Source organism: Scyliorhinus torazame, chromosome 1 (genome assembly GCF_047496885.1).
Source record: "Scyliorhinus torazame isolate Kashiwa2021f chromosome 1, sScyTor2.1, whole genome shotgun sequence".
Lineage (NCBI taxonomy): Eukaryota > Metazoa > Chordata > Chondrichthyes > Carcharhiniformes > Scyliorhinidae > Scyliorhinus > Scyliorhinus torazame.
Genome location: NC_092707.1, coordinates 347,182,897 through 347,204,168, shown reverse-complemented (window position 1 = coordinate 347,204,168; position 21,272 = coordinate 347,182,897). Strand labels below are relative to the sequence as shown.

Here is a 21,272-nt window from a genome sequence, read left to right as displayed (position 1 = left end):
ATGAAAAAAATGGGTGACCCCCGGGTGACAGGTGTCATTGTGGAGAGCCCGAAGTCGGTCTACTTGTGCGCTGGCACATGTACCGTGGGATAGGGCATCTGGGGGCTCATTGAGCTTCCCCGGGCAATACAAGATCTCATAGTTATAGGTGGAGAGTTCGATCCTCCACCTCAAGATCTTGTCGTTCTTAATCTTGCCGCGCTGTGTATTGCTAAACATGAAGGCAACCGACCGTTGGTCAGTGATGAGAGTGAATCTCCTGCCGGCCAGGTAATGCCGCCAATGTCGCACAGCTTCCACAATGGCTTGGGCCTCCTTTTAGACAGAAGAGTGCCGAATTTCAGAGGCATGGAGAGTGCGGGAGAAGAAAGCCACGGGTCTGCCCGCCTGGTTGAGGGTGGCGGCCAGAGCCACGTACGATGCATCGCTCTCCACCTGAAAGGGAGAGACTCGTCGAACGCGTGCATCGTGGCCTTGGCGATGTCCCCCTTGATGTGGCTGAAGGCCCGGTGGGCCTCAGCCGCCAGGGAAAAACTGTAGACTTGATAAGTGGGCGGGCCTTGTCCGCATAATTAGGGACCCACTGGGCATAATATGAGAAGAACCCCAGGCATTGTTTCAGGGCCTTGGGGCAGTGGGAGAGGGGTAGTTCCAGGAGGGGGCGCATGCGGTCGGGGTCGAGCCCTAGGACTCCATTTTTCACAACGTAGCCAAGAATGGCTAGACGGGTTGTGCGGAAAACGCATTTCTCCTTATTATAGGTAAGGTTAAGGAGTTTAGCGGTGTGGAGGAATTTCTGGAGATTTGCGTCGTGGTCCTGCTGGTCGTGGCCACAGATGGTGACGTTATCCAGGTACGGGAATGTGGCCCGCAGCCCGTACTGGCCACACATTCGGTCCATCTCTCGCTGGAAGACTGAGACCCCATTGATGACATCGAAGGGAACCCTAAGGAAATGGTAGAGGCGGCCATCTGCCTCGAATGCAGTGTATTGGCGGTCCTCCGGGCAGATGGGGAGCTGGTGGTATGCAGACTTCAAATAAACTGTGGAGAAGACTCGATACTGCGCAATCTGGTTGACCATGTCAGATATGCGTGGAAGTGGGTACGCGTCGAGCTGCGTATACCGGTTGATCGTCTGACTGTAGTCGATGACCATCCGGTGTTTCTCCCCAGTCTTAACTACCACCACTTGAGCTCTCCAGGGGCTGTTACTGGCTGTTACTAATAAAGGTCCTGTCCTGGGCACTGTACCATCTGCTCCTCGTGGCGACGGGCTTACAGTCTGCGGTGAGGTTCGCGAAGAATGAAGGCGGGTCGACCTTAAGGGTCGTGAGGCCACAGACGGTGAGGGGTGGCAGGGGTCCACCGAACTTCAGGGTAAGGCTCTGGAGGTGGCACTGAAAATCGAGGCCTAGTAACAGGGCAGCGCAGAGATGGGGGAGGACGTAGAGTCTGAAGTTACTGTACTCTACGCCCTGTACGGAGAGGGTCGCGACGCAGTACCCCCGGATCTGTACGGAATGGGATCCGGAGGCCAGGGAGATTATTTGGGTGACGGGTAGGACCGGGAGGGAGCAGTGCCTTACTGTAGCAGGGTGGATGAAACTCTCCGTGCTCCCGGAGTCAAAGAGGCATGTCATCTCGTGCCTGTTGATCCGTACAGTCATTGTAGTGGTCGCGAGGTTACAGGGCCGAGATTGATCAAGGGTGATAGAGGTGAGCTGCGGAAGTTGGTGGGAGGGCTGATCAGCGGTGGAAGAGGTATCGGTGGCCCGCGAATGGCCAGGCGAGCAGAGGGCCTGGGATGCGTTCCAAGATGGCAGCGCCGAAGATGGCAGTGCCCATGGGGCGCACATGGCGGATGACATCCAAGATGGCGGCGCCCACGGGTCGCACATGGCAGGCGGCGGCGAAGATGGTGGTGCCCCTGGATCGCACGTGGGGGGTCTATCGATGCTGGGCCTGGAATCGGCAGCGACTGATCAGGCCTGGCAAACGGAGACAAAGTGGCCCTTCTTACCACACCCGTTGCAGGTCGCGCTCCGTGCTGGGCAGCGTTGTTTGGGTGTTTGTTCTGGCCACAAAAGTAGCATTTGGGGCCTCCGGAGGTCGCTGACTGCCGCGCGGCGCAGGCTTGCGGTGTACCCGGGTCGGGTGATGGTGGGGCCCATGACGCCCACGAGGGTGCCGCGCGGTCGGAGGTGTAGGACTCCAGATTGTGGGAGGCCACTTCCAGGGAGTTAGAGAGCTGTACAGTCTCTGTAAGGCTGAGTGTACCCCTTTCCAGTAACCGCTGGCGGGCGTAATTGGATTTAATGCCGGTGACATAGACGCGTCTGATCAGCAGCTACGCGTGTTGGACTGCCGACACCGCCTGGCAATTACAGTTTCTACCAAGTATCCGCAAAGCACGCAGGAAATCGTCCTGAGACTCTCCTGGGAGTTGCCGTCTCGTGGCTAGGAGGTGCCTGGCGAACACCTGATTAACAGTCTTGATGTACTGTCCTTTTAGGAGAGCCATCGCTTCCGTTTAAGTGGGAGCATCCCGAATGAGGGGGAAGACTTGTGGGCTCACCCGTGAGTAGAGTATCTGGTGCTTCTGTGGGTCGGAAAGGGCTTCTGTGGATGCTCTGAGATATCCTTCGAAGCAGGCAGCCAGTGCTCAAAAGTGGCGTTGGCTGCATGAGGATTCAACTCCAGGAGATCCGGCTTGTTTAAAACGTTCATGTTTAAAATTCTAGCGCAATAAATTGATGCACCATCAATGACCACAAGACGAAACGGTGAACAATTGAGGCTTTATTGCGCCAGATGTTGAGCCTCCTGCAGCTGGAACCAGAATGGAGGCAGCGCAGGAGAGTGCACACTTTTATACAGAGCCTGCTGGGAGGAGCCAGCAGGCCGGGGCTTACTGTATTGACTGTAGTACTGAAGCAGTACCACAATACACGTAATGTATAACCAGCGGTGTTTACCACAGAGCACCTACCTTGACAATCTTGCAGGGACCTAAACAGGGAGGGGCATGGCTCCCACCCGCATGCGGTGGGTAGCCAATTATAGTAATTAATGGGCTATTAAGGCCTGTTACAGGAGGCTGACTGGAATTTTCCAATCAGCCTTCACTTTCCCGCAGGCAGATTACCAGGAGGTCAGCACTCCAGGCAGAGCTAGAGGGCCTGGCTGTGTGCAGCAACAGCTGCAGGCCAACCTTTAGAGGAATGTCCTCCAGCATCACCACCTCTCTCCGCAGCCCCCCCCCCCCCCCCCCCCCCCCCGCGCAGGGGTGGCCCGGCTCCAAAGTACATTTCTAAATTTTAAATTCAAAAACATTTGAGTGAGAGTGGCCTCGATTTTGAAGTATCAGCCTTCCTTTCCTGCAATTACAGCCTGCTATTTCTTTCAGGTTGCAAGCACTCTGACTGACCTCCAGCTTCGAGAGCCTGCCTGACATTCTTAATTGGATGGCAGCCCAGCCCACCCTCTGGCCTTGAATTGACCGCCCAGGAGAAATCGCAATGAGTGACTTTTCCCAACAATAGTGCGGACTCTGGCCGACATTTGAGCCTGGCGACAGCTCTGCGGGGAAAAAGCTGCCCCTGTCTGTTTATGAACGCTACTCCTGCTTCCGTATCTGTGCCAGCAAAGGCTGAACTGGGGGATGCTTAGGGCTTGGGAATGGCCTTCAAGCTGATTTACTGCAAGTGCCAGTTATACAGGAAATCCAGTCAGATTTACACTGTGGGATTCCTTCACACACACAAACATGGTCCCGTTCCTCTGTAGTGGGATCTGAGTGAAAATTCACATTTTACCAAAAGCATTTCTTTTTCCATTAGACGAATGTCACTTGGCAGGGCCAAGGGTCAAGCAAACTGTGCTACATCACATACGCTATGTAGAATTTAACACATGAAAAAGATATTCTTCTGCTTTCGCCCAGATCATTCATGCCCAGGTGGTTGCAGTTTCCAGTGTATCAGTCACTTGCTAAGTGACATTGATGCGACCATCAATTCACACAAAACCAGGAATAGAGGTAAACTGTGGCTTTAATCAACTAGAACAGTGCCTGCTTGCGACTGGTCTGCTAGTGAGAGCCGCCTACAGTGCTACTGCTCTTTATACCTTCCCTCAAGGGGTGGAGCCAGGGGCGGAGCCCACAAGGCACCAGCATGATACCTTACAGGTGATACCTTACAATGGTCCATAGGTGAAGCCCACATGGGCAACAGCGTGATCCAGTTATATACATGGTGAATGGTTACTGCAAAATGTTCACCACATTCACCCCCTGTTAAAAAATGAAGTCCGGCGGGGGTGAAGTGTTCATAAGTTCAGCCTGTCCGGCGCACGGATCGTGCGCTGTGATCGCCGAAGCTCTGGTATCGCAGCTGGCCCTGGTGTCGAACTCATCCGTGCTGGCATGGGTAGTGAAGTTGCCGGTGCGGGCACCGACGTGTACTCCAGGAGCGTGTCTTCTGGATCTTCATTCCTGTGGGTCGGTGAAGGGGGAATGGAGGGCGGGAGGGGGTGCGGGTGCCATGTAGGGGCGGGGTGCTGCTCAGAGTAGGTCGGGCGGGGTAATTTGGGGTGGAACCCGTGGGTGCCAGGTCCCGGAGGGAGACCGTATCCTGTCGGCCGTCGGTTGTTCAATGTATGCGTACTCCCTGGAAGAACCCATTCATTCTTGCCCGAGTACCACATTGAACTGTATCAGGCTCATCCTCGTGCATGAGGAAGTTGCGATTACCCTGCGTAGCGTCTCACTCCACCCTCCACAATTTATCTCCCCTCTCAGCTCCCTATCCCACTTCGCCTCAATCGTCGCCACCTGTTCGCCTCCCTGTTTTCCCAGCCACCCATATATGTCTCCAATCGTGCTCGCCCCTTCCACATCCAGAAACAGCAGTCGCTCCAGCAGGGCATAGTTTGGTAGCTTGGGAACTCTTTCCAAACCTTCCGCGCGAAGTCCCTTACCTGCAAGTATCTAAACTCACTTCCTCTAGGGAGCTCTGCCCTCCTCTTCAGTTCCTCTATACTGGCAAACCCCTCTTCTAGGTACAGATCTCTCACCTTAAGCAGCCCCACTTCTCTCCACTTCCTGTACATATCGACTGTCCCCCAGTTCGGTTTTCACACATGTGTCATTAACACCAACATCCCCTCTCTCCTAAAGTGCCTTCTCAACTGGTTCCAGACCTTCTATGTGGATTGAACCACTGTGCTCTCCATGTATTTCCTTGGTGACATTGCCAATGCCGATGTCACCATAGCCCTCAGGTCGGACCTCCAACAGGATTCTTCCTCCATCCTAACCCATTCTGCCTCTTCTCCTTCCCACCATCACCTCACCTTCTCCATGTTCGCCGCCCAGTAATAGTGCAGTAGGTTCAACAACGCCAACCCCCTCGTCTGCCTTTGCTTCTGTAACAGGGTCCTCTTTACCCTTGGTACCTTCCCTACCCACACAAACTCTGAGATAATCATACCCAGCTTCCGAAAAAAGGCCTTTGATACAAAAATCGGGAGTGTCTGGAATATGAATAAAAACCTTGGCAGGTCATTCATCTTCACCACTTGGACCCTCCATGTCAGAGTCAGATGCAACATGCCCCATCTCTTCAGATCCTCCCTAACCTCCTCCACCAGCTTTGTTAAATTCCAGTTATGCAACGTCGCCCACTCTCCCGTTACCTGAATCCCCAGGTATCTGAACCTACCTCTGGCTACTTTAAATGGTAACCTCCCTAGGTTGGTTCTCCGACCCAACTCGTTCACAAGGAACACTTCACTTTTCCCTATGTTCAACTTGTATCCTGAAAACACTCCAAACTTCCGTAATAGGTCCATAACCCTCCCCGTACTCTCCAGCAGGTCCGACATGCACAGTAACAGATCGTCCGCATAGAGCAACATCCGATGCTCCCTACTCCCCCTCGTAATCCCTCGCCACTCTGCTGACCCCCAAAGGGCCGTAGGCAGAGGCTCTATAGCAAGCGCGAACAGCAGCAGCGACGGCGGACACCCCTGCCTTGTTCCCCTGTGTAACCCAAAGCTTTGTGACTCCATATCATTGGTCCATACACTCGCCACTGGTGCCACATATAACAGGCGCACCCATGCCACAAACTGCGGCCCAAACCCGAACCTTCCCAGCACCTCAAACAGATACCGCCACTCCACCCGATCAAATACCTTCTCCGCATCCATGGGCACCACTACCTCCGTTACCTGTCCTCCCGACGGAGTCATAATCACATTTAACAGCCTCATTATATTACTGAAGAGCTGTTTGCCCTTCACGAAGTCTGTCTGGTTCTCCGCGACCACCCCGGAACATAACCTTCCATCCTCCCTGCCACCAGTTTAGCCAGCACTCCTACGTCTGTATTTAACAGCGATATGGGCCTGTACAACCTGCATTTTAATGAGTCCTTCCCCTTCTTTGATATCAATGTGATCATTGCCTGCAATATCGTCTCCGGCAGCTCCTCCTTCTCCACCGCCTCGCTGAACGCCACCAAGAGATGTGATGCCAGGCCCGTCACAAACTCCTTATAGAATTCCGCTGGGTAGCCATCGGGCCCAGGGCCTTCCCCGACTTCATACCCCTTGTACTGTGCAATGCCTCCTTCAGCCCCAAAGGTTCCTCCAGCGCCTGCCTCTTACCTTCCTCCAACTGCGGAAACCCCAGCCCATCTAAAAAACACCCCATGTCCCCTTCTTCAACCTCCCGGGTCCTCCCTGTACTCGTACTGCAGCCCCATTGCCCTACGAAGTTGCCCCACTGCCCTACTCGTCAGCAACCTATCAAATTGCCCCTGCACCATTTTCCTTCTCACCAAACCCTAGACGGTGGGCGCCCTCAAATGGAATCATAGAGAATCATAGAATTTACAGTGCAGAAGGAGGCCATCCGGCCCATTGAGTTTGCACTGGCCCTTGGAAAGAGCCCACACCTCCACCCTGTCCCTGTAGCTCCATCTAACCTTTTTTGGACACTAAGGACAATTTAGAATAGCCAATCCACCTAACCGGCACATCTTTGGACTGTGGGAGGAAACCGGAGCACTCGGAGAAAACCCACGCACATACGGAGAGAAAGTGCAGACTCCGCACAGACAGTGACCCAAGCTGGGAATCAAACCTGGGACCCTGGAGCTGTGCAGCAACTGTGCTAACCACTGTGCCGCCGTGCTGCCCACTATACCTCCTGTCTACTTCCAATATCTCGTTCATTAAACGCCCATACTCCTCCCTCCTTTTCCTATCCTCATGTGCCTTGAACGAGATAATCTCCCCTCGGACCACTGCCTTCAGTGCCTCCCAAAATGTGGCCGCCGTCACCTCCCCATTCTGGTTCAACTCTATGTAGACTTTAATCACCGACCGCACCTTATCACAGAACCCTCTGTCTGCCAACAATCCCGAATCGAGCCTCCACCCCAGCCTCTGCTCCCGCCCCGATCTCAGCCGAATCTCCAGCCAGTGGGCCGCAAGGTCCGAGATTGCTAACCCCGCGTACTCTGCCCCCTCCACCCCTACCAACATCTCATGACTCAATTCTGGAGTACACCCTATAAACATGTGAGAAAAGGAGTACTCCCTTCCCCCTGGGTTCCTAAAGTGCCACAGGTCCACCATACCTATCTTTTCCATAAACCCACCCAGCTCCTTTGCCATTCGTATTCTACCCATTGACCTGGGGCTCGACATGTCCACCCTCGGCTCTCGGACACAATTAAAATCTCCTCCCATAATCAACTGGTGCATGGCCAAATCCGGGATTGCTGCCAGCAACACCCTCATAAACCCTACATCGTCCCAATTCGGTGCATATACATTTATCAACACCACCGGCGTCCCTTCTAATACCCCATTCACCATTGCATATCTCCCACCCAGGTCCCTCACTTCCTTCGCACTTACAAACCCTGTCTTCTTGCTCATCAAGATGGCCACCCCACCGTGACCTCGAGTCAAACCCCGAGTGAAATACCTGACCCACCCATCCTTTTCTCAACCACCCTGGTCCTTCACGCGGAGGTGCGTCTCCTGCAGAAAGACCAGCTCCGCCTTCAAACCCCTGAGGTGGGCAAAGATCTGTGATCTTTTCATCGGTCCGTTGAGCCCTCGCACGTTCCATGTTATAAGCCTTACAGGGGGCATATGCCCCCATTCCCTCCTACCGTCCGTCATCCTCTCTTTCCGGCTCTGCCCCTTCTAATTTCTCCCTGTACTGGGCCCATCCAAAATGGCCCCCTTCTCTGCTCCTGACCACACTTCTTCTCCACCCCTGCCATGTCACATCTCCCTCCCTTACCCCCCAACACCCTCCGCCGACCCCCCTTCCCTCCTCGACCATCCATCGCAGCCATCTCCCCCACCTCACATCCGTTCACCAGCATTACCCGCCAGCGTGGCGACTCCTGTCCAATGCCTCCTCCTACTGACCCCCCATCCCTCCCCAACCTCACCTCTTTGTTCTGCGTAGAAGGCTCCCCGCAGACCTCCCCCTCCCCTACCCAAACAAAGACACATCTCGACCCACAGGTCGCCTCCTCCAAAGACAAACAAAAAATAAAAACTCCGCCACAGGCAGCAGAAGGGGGGGGGGGGGCATCCCCTTATAAACTTTTCATCCCTGCTACACATTATCGACCCAACAAGAAAAAAAAAGAACCCTCCACCTGGGAGGAAAAGAACCCCCCCTCCCCCCCACTCTCCAACCCCCACTCTACCCGATTCTTCCATTACTCCAAAGTGCCGGCACCTCTGTCTCCCAATAAAGTTCAGTTCTCCCCCAGTTTATGCTCCTTAATAAAGTCATTGTCCGCTTCAGGGGTCTTGAAGTAAAATTCCCGGCATTCATATGTCAGCCATAGTTTTGCCAGGCAGAGCACCCCAAACCTGGGGCGTCATCCGAACCCCCAGCGGGTCGGAGAATGGCCGTTGGCCGCCGTGAATCCCGCCCCCGCCGGTTGCCGAAGTCTCTGGTACCAGATATTCGGCGGGGGCGGGAATCGGGCCGCGCCGGTTGGCGGACCCCTCCGCTCAATTCTCCGGCCCGGATGGGCCGAAGTCCCGCCGAGAAATTGCCTGTCCCGCCGGCGTAAATTAGAGTACCTATTTACCGGTGGGACAAGGCGGTGTGGGCGGGCTCCGGGGTCCTGGGAGGGGCGCGGGGCGATCTGACCCCAGGGGGTGCCCCCACAGTGGCCTGGCCCGCGATCGGGGCCCACCGATCCGTGGGCGGGCCTGTGCCGTGGGGGCACTCTTTCCCTTCCGCCTCCGCAACGGCCTCCACCATGGCGGAGGCGGAAGAGATCTCCCCACTGCGCATGCGCGGGAAACTGTCTGCGGCCGCTGACGCTCCCGCGCATGCGTCGCCCCGACATGTCATTTCCGCGCCAGCTGGCGGGGCAACAAATGCCGTTTCCGCCAGCTGGCGGGGCGGAAATCCCTCCAGCGCCGGCCTAGCCCCGCAATGTTGGGCTCGGCCCCCAAAGATGCAGAGCATTGCGCACCTTTGGGGCGGCGGGATGCCCGTCTGATTGGCGCCGTTTTGGGCGCCAGTCGGCGGACATCCCGCCGTTTGGGGAGAATTTCACCCCTGATCTGCCATCGATACAGCACCACCTTGGCCCTATTCAATCCAGCACGCCGTTTTGCCAGTTCAGCTCCAATGTCTTGGTATATTCAGATCTTGTTCCCCTCCCAGTCAGAGTTCCGCTTCTCTCTGGCCCACTGCAGAAACCTTTTTTTCCCCACAAACTTGTGGAGTCTTACGATCACTACCCGTGGCGACTCCCCAGTTCTTAGCTTCGGCCTCAGAGACATGAGCACTCTATCCACCTCTGGGGCCTTGTCCAGCATACCCTCCGCCAGCAGCGCCACCAGCAGCCCCGCCAGCATCCTCGAGACGTACCTCGTGGTACTCGTGCCTTCCACTCCTTCACGCAGGGTGACGATATGCAGATTCTGCCTTCTCGACCTGTTTTCTTGCTCTTCCACCTTTGCTCTCAGCATCTTGCAAAGATCTCCTAAGAGCACCACCAGCACCTCCAGTGCCACCACCCGATCGCTGTAGCCTGACATCACCCTCTCAATCTCTCAGATCTGCGACCCCTGAGCCTCCAAGCACTTTTCAACTCTTTCTATCGAGTCCTTCAGGGGTGCCACAGCTCCTTCGATGGCCTTCGATCGGTCCTCCTGCATCTCTTTCTTTTGGTGATGGAACACTTCCCTGATGAAAGCCAAGAACATTCCATCTGGGGCCTTCCAGCCTGCACTGGCCCTTCCCCCGCTGCCACCTTTCCAACAGCTGCTGCACCACATGGCTCTTCCAACTCATTGGCCAGGTCTTTCAGCTTCTTCTGCTGGGTTTGGTAACCAGTAGACATGCCACACCTTCAGCCCTCAAAGCTACTCCCGTTTTCGGGTAAGAAGAGCTCTTTTCTGTGCCTTCAAGCAGGAGCTGCCCTGTGTGTGACCACTCACACCATGTTTGCCACCGGAAGTCTTCAGTCTGCTATTCTGCTGCACCATGGTGACTTGATCACATCATCAATGCTATGTCTACAACCAGAAGTTGGGTAAATGTGATATGGAAAATATTGATGACTGAAGGTTTTTTTTCATTCATTCATAGGCTGTGGGTATCGCCAGCTAGGCCAGCATTAATTGCCCAGCCCTAATTGCCCTTGAGAAGGTGGTTGTGAGCTGCCTTCTTGAACCTTTGTATTCCATCTGTATACCGTGTGGTGTAGGTACACCCAGTGCTGTTAGGGAGTGTGATGAACGGTTACTGCCTTATCATCATGTAAGGTGATGTCCCCTTTTAGACCATGCTTGGAACCCTGGGGACTCCGCCTCTGGCTCCGCCCATCTGGGAGCCATACATAAAGGGCTGCCTCATGGTCTGTATAGCAGTCAGCTCTCGTCCATAGCTGTAGCATAGTTATTAGTCTAATAAAGCCTTCTTTACAGTTTAATCTCTAAGCATCATTATTGAGGGTACCTCAATTTATTAGACTAAACTAGATTCAGGATGGACGCAGGCCTAAAACCAGAGAAGCTCAATCTGGAAGCACGAACGCCGGAGGCAAAGGAAATTTTTAAATACTGGCTGCGGTGCTTCGAGGCCTACCTGGACTCCGCAGAGACTCCCATCCTGGGGCCACGCAAGCTGCGTCTACTCCACACCCGGGTGAGTCACAGAATCTCCGCCACGCTCGAAAATGCGACGACTTATGAGGAAGCGATTGAGTTGCTCCGCAAGCAGTTTGTCAAACCCGTCAATGAGGTGCACGCCCGGCATCTGCTCTCTACCTGCCGGCAGCGCTCGGGGGAATCGCTCGACGAGTTTGTTGAGAAACTCACCGCGCTGGCCAGGGACTGTGATCATCAGGATGTGACAGGGGAAGTGCATATGAACCTGCACATCAGAGATGCTTTCGTGTCCGGAATCCGCTCGACCTACATCCGGCAGCGGCTGCTCGAAAACGGGGCAAAAGACCTCCAGGAGACGCTAACGCTCGCCTCCTCACTGGAGGTGGCCCGACATAACTTGGGTACGTACCCCGCAGACTCTGCCAGCCCCCCCCTGGACTTCCTCAGACTCGCCCGTATTACAGGCCTGCGCCACGCAGCGACCCGCTCACCATGGGGGCACACCTTGCTACTTCTGCGGGCAGGGCCAGCACCCACGCCCACGCTGCCCAGCCCGCTCCGCGATCTGCAGCGACTGCGGGAAGAAAGGGCATTTTGCGAGGGTCTGCCTGGCCAGACCCAGGGGCCAGAAAAACAAAGAACAGCCGGCCTGAAAATCAGGCTCTCAGGCCCACAGGCCTCGCAATGCTGCTGCGCACCGACCCGACATGCCCTCTTCTGACACGTCATCAGCCTCGTGCGAATCCTGGGAGCGGCCATCTTGTCGGCGGCCATCTTCTCGACCTGACACGCGCAGCCAGCTGCGGCGGCCATTTTAGGAGCCCGACTCGGCTGAGGACTTCGACTACCCGCGACTGGGTGCGATCACCCTCGATCAAACTCGGCCAAAACACCTGCAGAACTCCATGATGCAGGTCCAGGTCAACGGGCATGACACTGCATGCCTCTTCGACTCCGGGAGCACGGAGAGCTTTATCCACCCTGAAACGGTAAGGCGCTGCTCCCTACGCACCCATCCCGCATCCCAAACCAGAGCCCTCGCATCTGGGTCCCACTCGGTACAAATCACGGGGTACTGTATTGTGGATCTCTCAATCCAGGGCGCCAAATACACCCGTTTCAAATTTTATATCCTCCCTCACCTCTGTGCCCCCCTGCTGCTCGGACTGGGTTTCCAGTGCAGCCACCGAAGCCTGACACTGAAGTTCGGTGGACCCTTGCCCCCCCCTCACGGTGTGCTGCCTTGCGACACTGAAGGTCGCACCCCCCTCGCTATTCGCTAACCTCACTCCTGACTGTAAGCCCGTCGCCACCAGGAGCCGGCGCTACAGTGCCCAAGATTTGGCTTTTATCAAGTCAAAAGTCCAGTGTTTACTGGGAGAGGGGGTCATCGAGGCTAGCAACAGCCCTTGGAGAGCGCAAGTGGTGGCAGTCCGGTCCGGGGAGAAGAAACGGATGGTTGTGGATTGTAGCCAGACCATAAACCGATTCACGCAGCTTGATGCGTACCCCCTTCCTCGCATCGCGGAAATGGTAAATTGGATCGCCCAAGACCGATTCTTTTCCACGGTCGACCTCAAATCTGCCTACCACCAGCTCCCCATCCGACCAAAAGACCGCCCCTATACTGCCTTCGGAGCAGCCGGCCGGCTCTTCCACTTCCTCAGGGTCCCCTTTGGTGTCACGAATGGGGTCTCCGTCTTTCAAAGGGCGAGGGACCAAATGGTGGACCAGTACGGTTTGCGGGCTACATACCCGTACTTGGACAATGTCACCATCTGCGGCCATGATCAGCAGGACCATGACATTAACCTCAAAAAGTTCCTCCAGACTGCCCAAGCCCTTAACCTGACGTATAACGAGGGCAAATGCGTTTTCCACACCACCCGGCTGGCCATCCTCGGCTATGTCGTGGAAGACGGGGTCCTAGGTCCCGACCCCGACCGCATGCGCCCCCTTAAGGAACTCCCTCTCCCCCGCAGCCTCAAGGCCCTCAAACGGTACTTGGGGCTTTTCTCCTATTACGCCCAGTGGGTCCCCAAGTATGCGGACAAAGCCCGCCCACTCCTAAAGACCACCACTTTTCCCCTCTCGGCTGAGGCTCAATTGGCCTTCAACCGCATCAAGGCCAACATCATCAAGGCCGCCATGCACGCGGTGGATGAAACCATCCCTTTCCAGGTAGAGAGCGATGCATCAGACATCGCCCTGGCTGCTACCCTCAATCAAGGAGGCAGACCAGTAGCGTTCTTCTCCCGAACCCTCACCGCCTCCGAGGTTCGACACTCTGCAGTCGAAAAGGAGGCACAAGCCATTGTGGAGGCTGTACGGCGCTGGAGACACTACCTAGCCGGTAGGAGGTTTACCCTCGTCACCGACCAACGGTCGGTCGCCTATATGTTCGATAACACGCAACGGGGCAAAATAAAAAACGATAAAATTTTGAGGTGGAGGATCGAACTCTCCACCTACTCGTACGATATCAAGTATCGTCCAGGGGAGCTCAACGAGCCCCCAGATGCCCTGTCCAGCGGCACATGCGCCAACGCGCAGGAGGACCGCCTGCAAGCCATCCACAATGACCCCTGCCACCCGGGAGTTACCCGGCTCGTCCATTTCATCAAGTCCCGCAACCTACCTTACTCAACCAAGGAGGTCAAGGCCATGGTCAGGGCCTGCCAGGTCTGTGCGGAGTGCAAACCGCACTTCTATCGGCCAGACAAGGTTCAGCTCGTGAAGGCCTTTGAGCGACTGAGCGTGGACTTCAAGGGGCCCCTCCCGTCCACTTAATTAGTCTGATTAAGGCACTACACAGCATCTTCACCCTGTTCGGTTTCCCCGCTTATATCCACAGCGACCGGGGTACATCTTTCATGAGCGATGAACTGCGTCAGTATCTGCTCAGCAAAGGCATCGCCTCGAGCAGAATGACCAGTTATAACCCGCGGGGAAACGGGCAGGTGGAGAGGGAGAACGTGACAGTGTGGAAGGCTGTCCTTCTGGCCCTGCGGTCGAGAAGTCTCCCAACCACCCGCTGGCAGGAGGTCCTACCCGATGCCCTACACTCCATTAGGTCACTCCTCTGCACGGCCACGAATGAGACCCCTCACGACCGATTGTTTCTCTTCCCCAGGAAGTCTACCTCCGGGGTCTCGCTTCCACCTTGGCTGATGGCTCCGGGACCTGTTCTTCTCCGGAGGCACGCGAGGAGCCATAAAACGGACCCCCTAGTTGAAAAGGTCCGACTGCTCCACGCCAACCCCAGTTACGCCTACGTGGAGTACTCCGACGGCAGGCAAGATACGGTTTCCCTCCGGGATCTGGCACCCGCTGGATCCTCCACCACAGACGCCCCTTCCCGCGCCGCGCCCCTGCAGGACCCGTCGCCCCCTACAACACACCCCCTTCCGGCCCTACCACTCATTGGTGATCTCCTACCGTGCGCCCCCTCTTTACACACCCCGCTGGCGCCGGCTCCGCTACCCCCGGCCCTGCCTAGTTCCTCTGCCCTGACCCGGACCGAAGCTCCGACCGCTGTGCTCCCGGATGTGCCCTCAACCAGGACATCCGTGCCCGCCGCACCACCGCCCGAATTGAGGAGGTCGAGGAGGACGATCTGGCCACCGAGACGGATGGACCTATGATGGCACTTCACCCCCGCCGGACTCCTTTTTAAACAGGGGGTGAATGTGATGAACGGTTACTGCCTTATCATCATGTAAGGTGATGTCCCCTTTTAGACCGGGCTTGGAACCCTGGGGACTCCGCCTCTGTCTCCGCCCATCTGGGAGCCATACATAAAGGGCTGCCTCATGGTCTGTATAGCAGTCAGCTCTCGTCCATAGCTGTAGCATAGTTATTAGTCTAATAAAGCCTTCTTTCCTGTTTAATCTCTAAGCATCATTATTGAGGGTACCTCAGGGAGTCTGGGTTTTGACCCAGCGACAGTGAATGAATGGCGATATATTTCCACGTCAGGGTGGTGAGTGACTTGGAGGGGATCCTCCTGGTGGTGTTGTTCCCACATATCTGCTGCCCTTGTCCTTCTAGATCAGGGTTTTTCACAGTTCGAGTCGTGACCTGCAAGTGGGTACCGGACAGGTGTCAGGGGGTCATGGAGCAATCGGTCGCGGCGTTTCCGCGGCGGTCCCAATCACGGGAGGAGAGCCCAACGGCTGCTACCGACTTTTACATTGAGAATGGCAGCTGCTGCCTTTTAAATTAAAATAAATGAGTTGGTGGAGTCTTCTGGCCAGAGGTGGAAGCAGAGAGCAGGTCATGAGCCCTGTCTGTACGTGCTTTTGGTGCCAAATCACAGAGAAGAACTTCTTCCATTTTCTAGCTGCTGGCAAGAGGATTGTGAAAATGGATCATTTTCTGGAAAGTAAGAGACAGCCAGAGACTCAAACAGGAAATGTATCTACTGGACAGATCTCACAACTGAATCTGCTGGAGAGAGCTGATCAGGAGAGTCCAGGGCAGGACAGATCAGTGCTCGTGTTAGCTCTGTACAGAGCTCCAGAGCTCTGTAGGTTAACAGTTTACAAAGAAGGAACTTAACTCTGGATCAAAGCAGTATAAAGATGATTTATTGTGGTGTGGTTTTGTCAATTTGCCAAAGCAAATAAGGGTGCAAAGCCCTTGCGTGTTATATGCAGGGAAGAACTAGCAAATGAGAGGAGAAGTTTCAGATTTTGAAAGAGAAGTGGTGAATGAAACATTCCTTTTGTGGTTGAGGCCCCAGAGTCAGTTATTAACTTAGAGCTGACTCCAAATTAAAAGACTACTCTGCTGTAGCTGACTTGTAATACCACATAAAAACATGCAAAAGACACATGGGTCTGTCAGCATTCTGGAGTAGCATCTCCCAAGAGTGTCCAGTGCTGAGTAAAACACACATGTTGTTGCTATTGACCTGCACGGCGACCTAAATGTGCGAGGTTGGATCTTCCATTTTCATAAGGATGAAGGTGGCACAAAGGAACTGGCTGATATGCGCAATGACCTCTCCTCTTTTGAATCTGATTCAAGTGAGATTGTGAGGACAAAGATGCTCCCCTTTAGCATTAAAGGTAAGTGAATGTAGCATGTGTCGCAAAGGTCGGCTGGGATGGGTCACAAAGGTCAGTCAGTGTGGGCTGCAAAGGTCGGCCGACGTGGATTCCAAAGGCCGACTATTGGCAAAAGTGGGTCCTGGGGGAAAAAAAATTGAAAAACCCTGGGCGTCATTCTCCGACCCCCCGCCGGGTTGGAGAATCGCCGAAGGCTGCCGTGAATCCCGCCCCCGCCGGTTGCCAAAGTCTCCGGCACCGGATATTCGGTGGGGGCGGGAATCGGGACGCGCCGGTTGGCGGGCCCCCCCGCTCGATTCTCCGGCCCGAATGGGCCGAAGTCCCGCCGATAAATTGCCTGTCCCGCCGGCGTAAATTAAAGTACCTATTTACCGGCGGGACAAGGCGGCGTGGGCGGGCTCCGGGGTCCTGGGGGGGGGTGCGGGGCGATCTGGCCCCGGGGGGTGCCCCCACGGTGGCCTGGCCCGCGATTGGGGCCCACCAATCCGCGGGCGGGCCTGTGCCGTGGGGGCACTCTTTCCCTTCCGCCTCCGCCACGGTCTCCACCATGGCGGAGGCGGAAGAGACTCCCTCCACTGCGCATGCGCGGGAAACTTTCAGCGGCCGCTGACGCTCCCGCGCATGCGCCGCCCCAACATGTCATTTCCACGCCAGCTGGCGGGGCACCAAAGGCCGTTTCCGCCAGCTGGCGGGGCGGAAATCCCTCCGGCGCCGGCCTAGCCCCTCAATGTTGGGGCTCGGCCCCCAAAGATGCGGAGCATTCCGCACCTTTGGGGCGGCGCGATGCCCGTCTGATTGGCGCCGATCTGGGCGCCAGAAGGCGGACATCGCGCCGTTTCGGGAGAATTTTGCCCCCTGTTCCCGATGCTAGCCGTTGTGAGTTTGATAGGTGCTACCTAAGAAGCGCTGGTGAGTGCCTGCAGTACATCTTGCAGATGGTCCACACTGCTGCCAAAGTGCTTTGCTGGAGGAGGGAGTAAACGTCTGTTGATGGGGTTTCAATCAAACGGACTGCTTTGTCCTGGATGGTGTTGAGCTTCTTGAGTGTTGTTGGAGCTGCACTCATCCAGGCAGGTGGCAGGTAGTCCAGCACACTCCTGACTCGTGCCTTGTAGATGGTGGACAAGCTTTGAGGAGCCAGGAGGTGATTTACCCACCATATAATTCTAAGCCCCTAACTTGCTCTTGTAACCACAGTATTTATATGGCTAGTCCAATTCAGTTTCTAGTCACTGGCATTCCCCAGGCTGTTGGTAATGGGGGATTCAGTGATGGTGGTGACATTGAATGTCAATGGGCGATGGTTGGAGATGGTCATCGCCTGATATTTGTGTGGCACATGGGTCCTGGGGGAAAAAAAATTGAAAAACCCTGGGCGTTGTGGATATTGTCCAGTCTTGCTGCACATGGGCATTGAATGTTTCAGCATCTGAGGAGTCGTGAATGGTGCTGGTCATTGTGCAGTCATCAACACAGACGCCCACTTCTGATCTTATGTTGGAAGGAAGGTCATTGATGAAGCAGCTGAAGATGGCTGTGCAAAGGACACGACCTTGAGGAACTCCTGCAGTAATGTCCTGGAACCAAGATGATTGGCCTCCAACAACCACAACCATCTTCCTCTGTGCTAGGTTTGACTCCTGATTCCCATTGACTCCAAGGGCAGTCACTGTCATCTCACCTCTGGAGTTCAGCTCTTTTGTCCATGTTTGAACGAAGGCTGTATTAAGATAGAACATAGAAAATACAGCACAGAACAGGCCCTTCGGCCCACGATGTTGTGCCGAACCTTTGTCCTAGATTAATCATAGATTATCATTGAATCTACAGTGCAGAAGGAGGCCATTCGGCCCCCTGAGTCTGCACCAGCTCTTGGAAAGAGCACCCTACCCAAACTCAACACCTCCACCCAACACCAAGGGCAATTTGGACATTAAGGGCAATTTATCATTGGCCAATTCACCTAACCCGCACATCTTTGGACTGTGGGAGGAAGATCACCAGTTTAAATTATTTCAATTCACATTATACTGTATGGCATGTTGTCAGACAATAGGAACAATTCTCTAACTAAATATGATATTCCTTAAGCAAAAGTTTGAGTTCCTTTGGGCAGGATTTGACTCACTCAAAATTCATTCACTTATGCAGAGTTAAAATTGGACCCATGATGTCAAAAGATGGGTTCCGAAAATGTAAATGAATTGGAACGTAAACTGTGAAATCCTTCTGCAAGGTTGCATTGAGGACTACATGCAGACATAAGAACATAGGAAGGATGGCTACTCTTTTCCATCATGCATGGGAAGAGAGCAGAATTGTGCCTGACAAAACCACACTATTCAGGAAGTTGCAGCATCAATTCACAAGGGAGCTAACATTTAAGGGATGACTTTCTGTGAAGATTCTCCTGCTCGTCCACAATAAGAGCAATAGAAAGCCTGGAAGAACAGCAGACACAGTGGAAGAGTCTCCATTGGAGTTCATTCCGTAACTCCATCTAAATTCATGCACCTCCCCACCAATCTTACTGTTGCAGGGAAATGTGGCCAGTAATGTCAGATGAAATGCCATAATGTGTGGTGACCAGTTCGAAGACAAACCCCTGCACTTGTCCACTGTCATTAGATTATTTTGTCAGTAATGGTGGTTGAAGAGAGATTAGTTAGATCTGGTCAACCTTCAGGTGCACTCAGACCCATCAACCACCTCCCACTGGTCTACTGTGGCATCATCTTAATCGAGTCCCCCCCACCCCCCACCCTTGATGTTCGGAGGGTTAGCATTGACTGAAGCTGAACTGGACCAACTATATAAAGGTATCATTTTGGCTCAGTGGTAACACCCTTGCCTTATTCCAGGAACCTGAGCATATAATCTGAAAAATACCTCATTGACTTTCTTCCTGAGAGTGCAAAGCATATATATGCTTCAAATTCATTCCTTTTTTTTCAACAGGAACAGGACAGAACCTGCATACTCTGCAACAAGTGACTCACTTCCTGACCCCTCAAAGCCACTTCACCAACTACAATCCTCAAATTGGGAGATTAATGGTACGCGAACCATTTTGTCAGATAGGCACAGCTGCAACAACACTCAAGCTTGACATCATCGAGGACAGAACAGTTCACTTGTCCCATGTTCTTTGTCACTCAACTTAATGTCCATCCCCTCCACCACCAGTTAAATTTGACTGCACTCTTTATGATCTACAGGCTGCAGCTAACCAAGCTTACTTTATCAGCCCTTCTCTCCTATGAGAATTATACCACTGAGCAGGACAAAGAAATCAGTGTCCAAAGAGAAAATGCTGGAAAGTCTCAGCAAATCTGATAGCATCTGTAGGGAGAGAAAAGAACTAACATTTCAAATCCAGATGACCCCAAGGTTTGGACTTGAAACATTAGCTCTTTTCTCTCCCTACAGATGCTGCCAGACCTGCTGAGATTTTGCAACATTTTCTCTTTGGTTTCAGATTCCAGAATCCACAATAATTTGCTTTTAAGAAAGCAGTGTGGTGGGAATACCAACTTCTATATCACACATCGCTGTGAGATGGTGTTGAGGCTTTTATTATTCAATGAAAGGCTGCAATTTAAGCAAACAGAAGACCAGCACCAGCCAATTTTAATTTTGAAATGTGAAAGGAAAGTCTTTGGTGAGTACATGTTGCATCTATTCTGATATTGGGTGGAATCTTCCACTCTGAAGTCCAAGTTGGTTGGTGGGTGCGGAAGCGGGAAAGATTTGTATTGGTACCAATATGGATCAGTGACTTTTCCTTGTTGTTGAATGGTTAGTGTGACATGTGAAATCCCCGGGGGGGGGCGAGGCGCGAATCCCGCCCCGCCACCCCGATGCCGGCTGCCCTATTCTCCAGCACCAAGGTGGGATTCCCGCCTTGCCGGGCGGAGGCCGTTGACAGCGGCCTCCCCGGCAATTCTCCGGGCCCTGATGGGCCAAGTGGCTGTCCATTTTCGGCCAGCCCTGCCGGCGTGAATTACTCACCTCACGGTGGGACCAGGCAAGTGATTTTGCAAGGGCGGTCCTCGGGGAGGCGCGGGGGGATCCGACCCTGGGGGGTGGGGGGGGGGGGGCACGGTGGCCTGGCCCGCGATCGGGGCCTACTGTTCTGAGGGCGGGTTTGTTTTGTGTTGGGTGTTCTGGTTCACAAACAAGCCAACAATGCTGGAAGTGGTGTAACGCTATTTTATTAACTGTTCAACAATACTAACATACTGTAAACATGGGTATAAGCAATACCAGCTTAACTGTGGACCCTCTCCTATCACTAGCTATGGTGAGGCACTCAGCACATGGTGAATGTCTGTGATGCAGGCTGTGAGCTCTGTGCTCTGAGCTGACTGCTGCTAGCATGAGCGGGAACTCCCCTGTCCCCTGTCTTTATAGTGCTTGTGCTCTCACTGGTGATTGGCTGTGGTGTTGTGTATGCTGGTTGGTCCTACTGCATGTCCATCAGTGTGTGTATGTAATTGCACCATAATGTACTGATGAATATTATGACAGAGGGGACTTCTTTTTTCCGCGCCGGGTCCCTGTAGGGCTCGGCCATATTGCCCAGAGGCCGGCACGGAGAAGAGAACCCCCCGCGCATGCGCGGAATCACGCCAGCCGTTCTGCGCATGCGTGAGATCACGCCAGCTGGTCCACACATGTGCGAACTCGCGCCGGCCCTTCGGCACCGGCTGGCCGGCGCCAACCTCTCCAGCGTCCACCTAGCCCCAAGAAATGCGGTGAATTCCGCACTTTCGGGGGCTGTTGACGCCGGAGTGGTTGGCGCCGGTTTTCCCGCCGGCGTGCGGACTTAGTCCCCATAAGGGAGAATCTCGCCCAGGGTATCACGCTCACAGGTTCCTCAACAGAAATGGACGATAAGCCTGAGAATGTGTTATCCTGTCCAGAACTTTGTTGTAGATATGATCTGTCCATCAATGTCTTATGTGTTCCATGTATCAATGCCATTTTCCGTCCAGGAGCCGCAGCTGTGCAGGCCCTCCC

The 21,272-nt window shown here is 54.2% G+C and overlaps 1 protein-coding gene across 5 annotated transcripts in view; it reads left to right on the top strand.

Annotated features, from left to right (window-relative positions):
* The window catches only part of LOC140425728 (nucleosome assembly protein 1-like 1-A), a 371,940-nt gene that overhangs the window by 67,733 nt on the left and 282,935 nt on the right, over positions 1-21,272 (top strand). For 2 of the 5 annotated variants that reach the window (XR_011947981.1, XR_011947975.1), the window contains one exon: positions 19,209-19,306. The exons of the other annotated variants lie outside the window; for them this stretch is intronic. The gene's annotated coding sequence lies outside the window, so the exon portion shown is untranslated. The remainder of the gene's footprint in view (positions 1-19,208; positions 19,307-21,272) is intronic. 5 annotated transcript variants of the gene reach the window in all.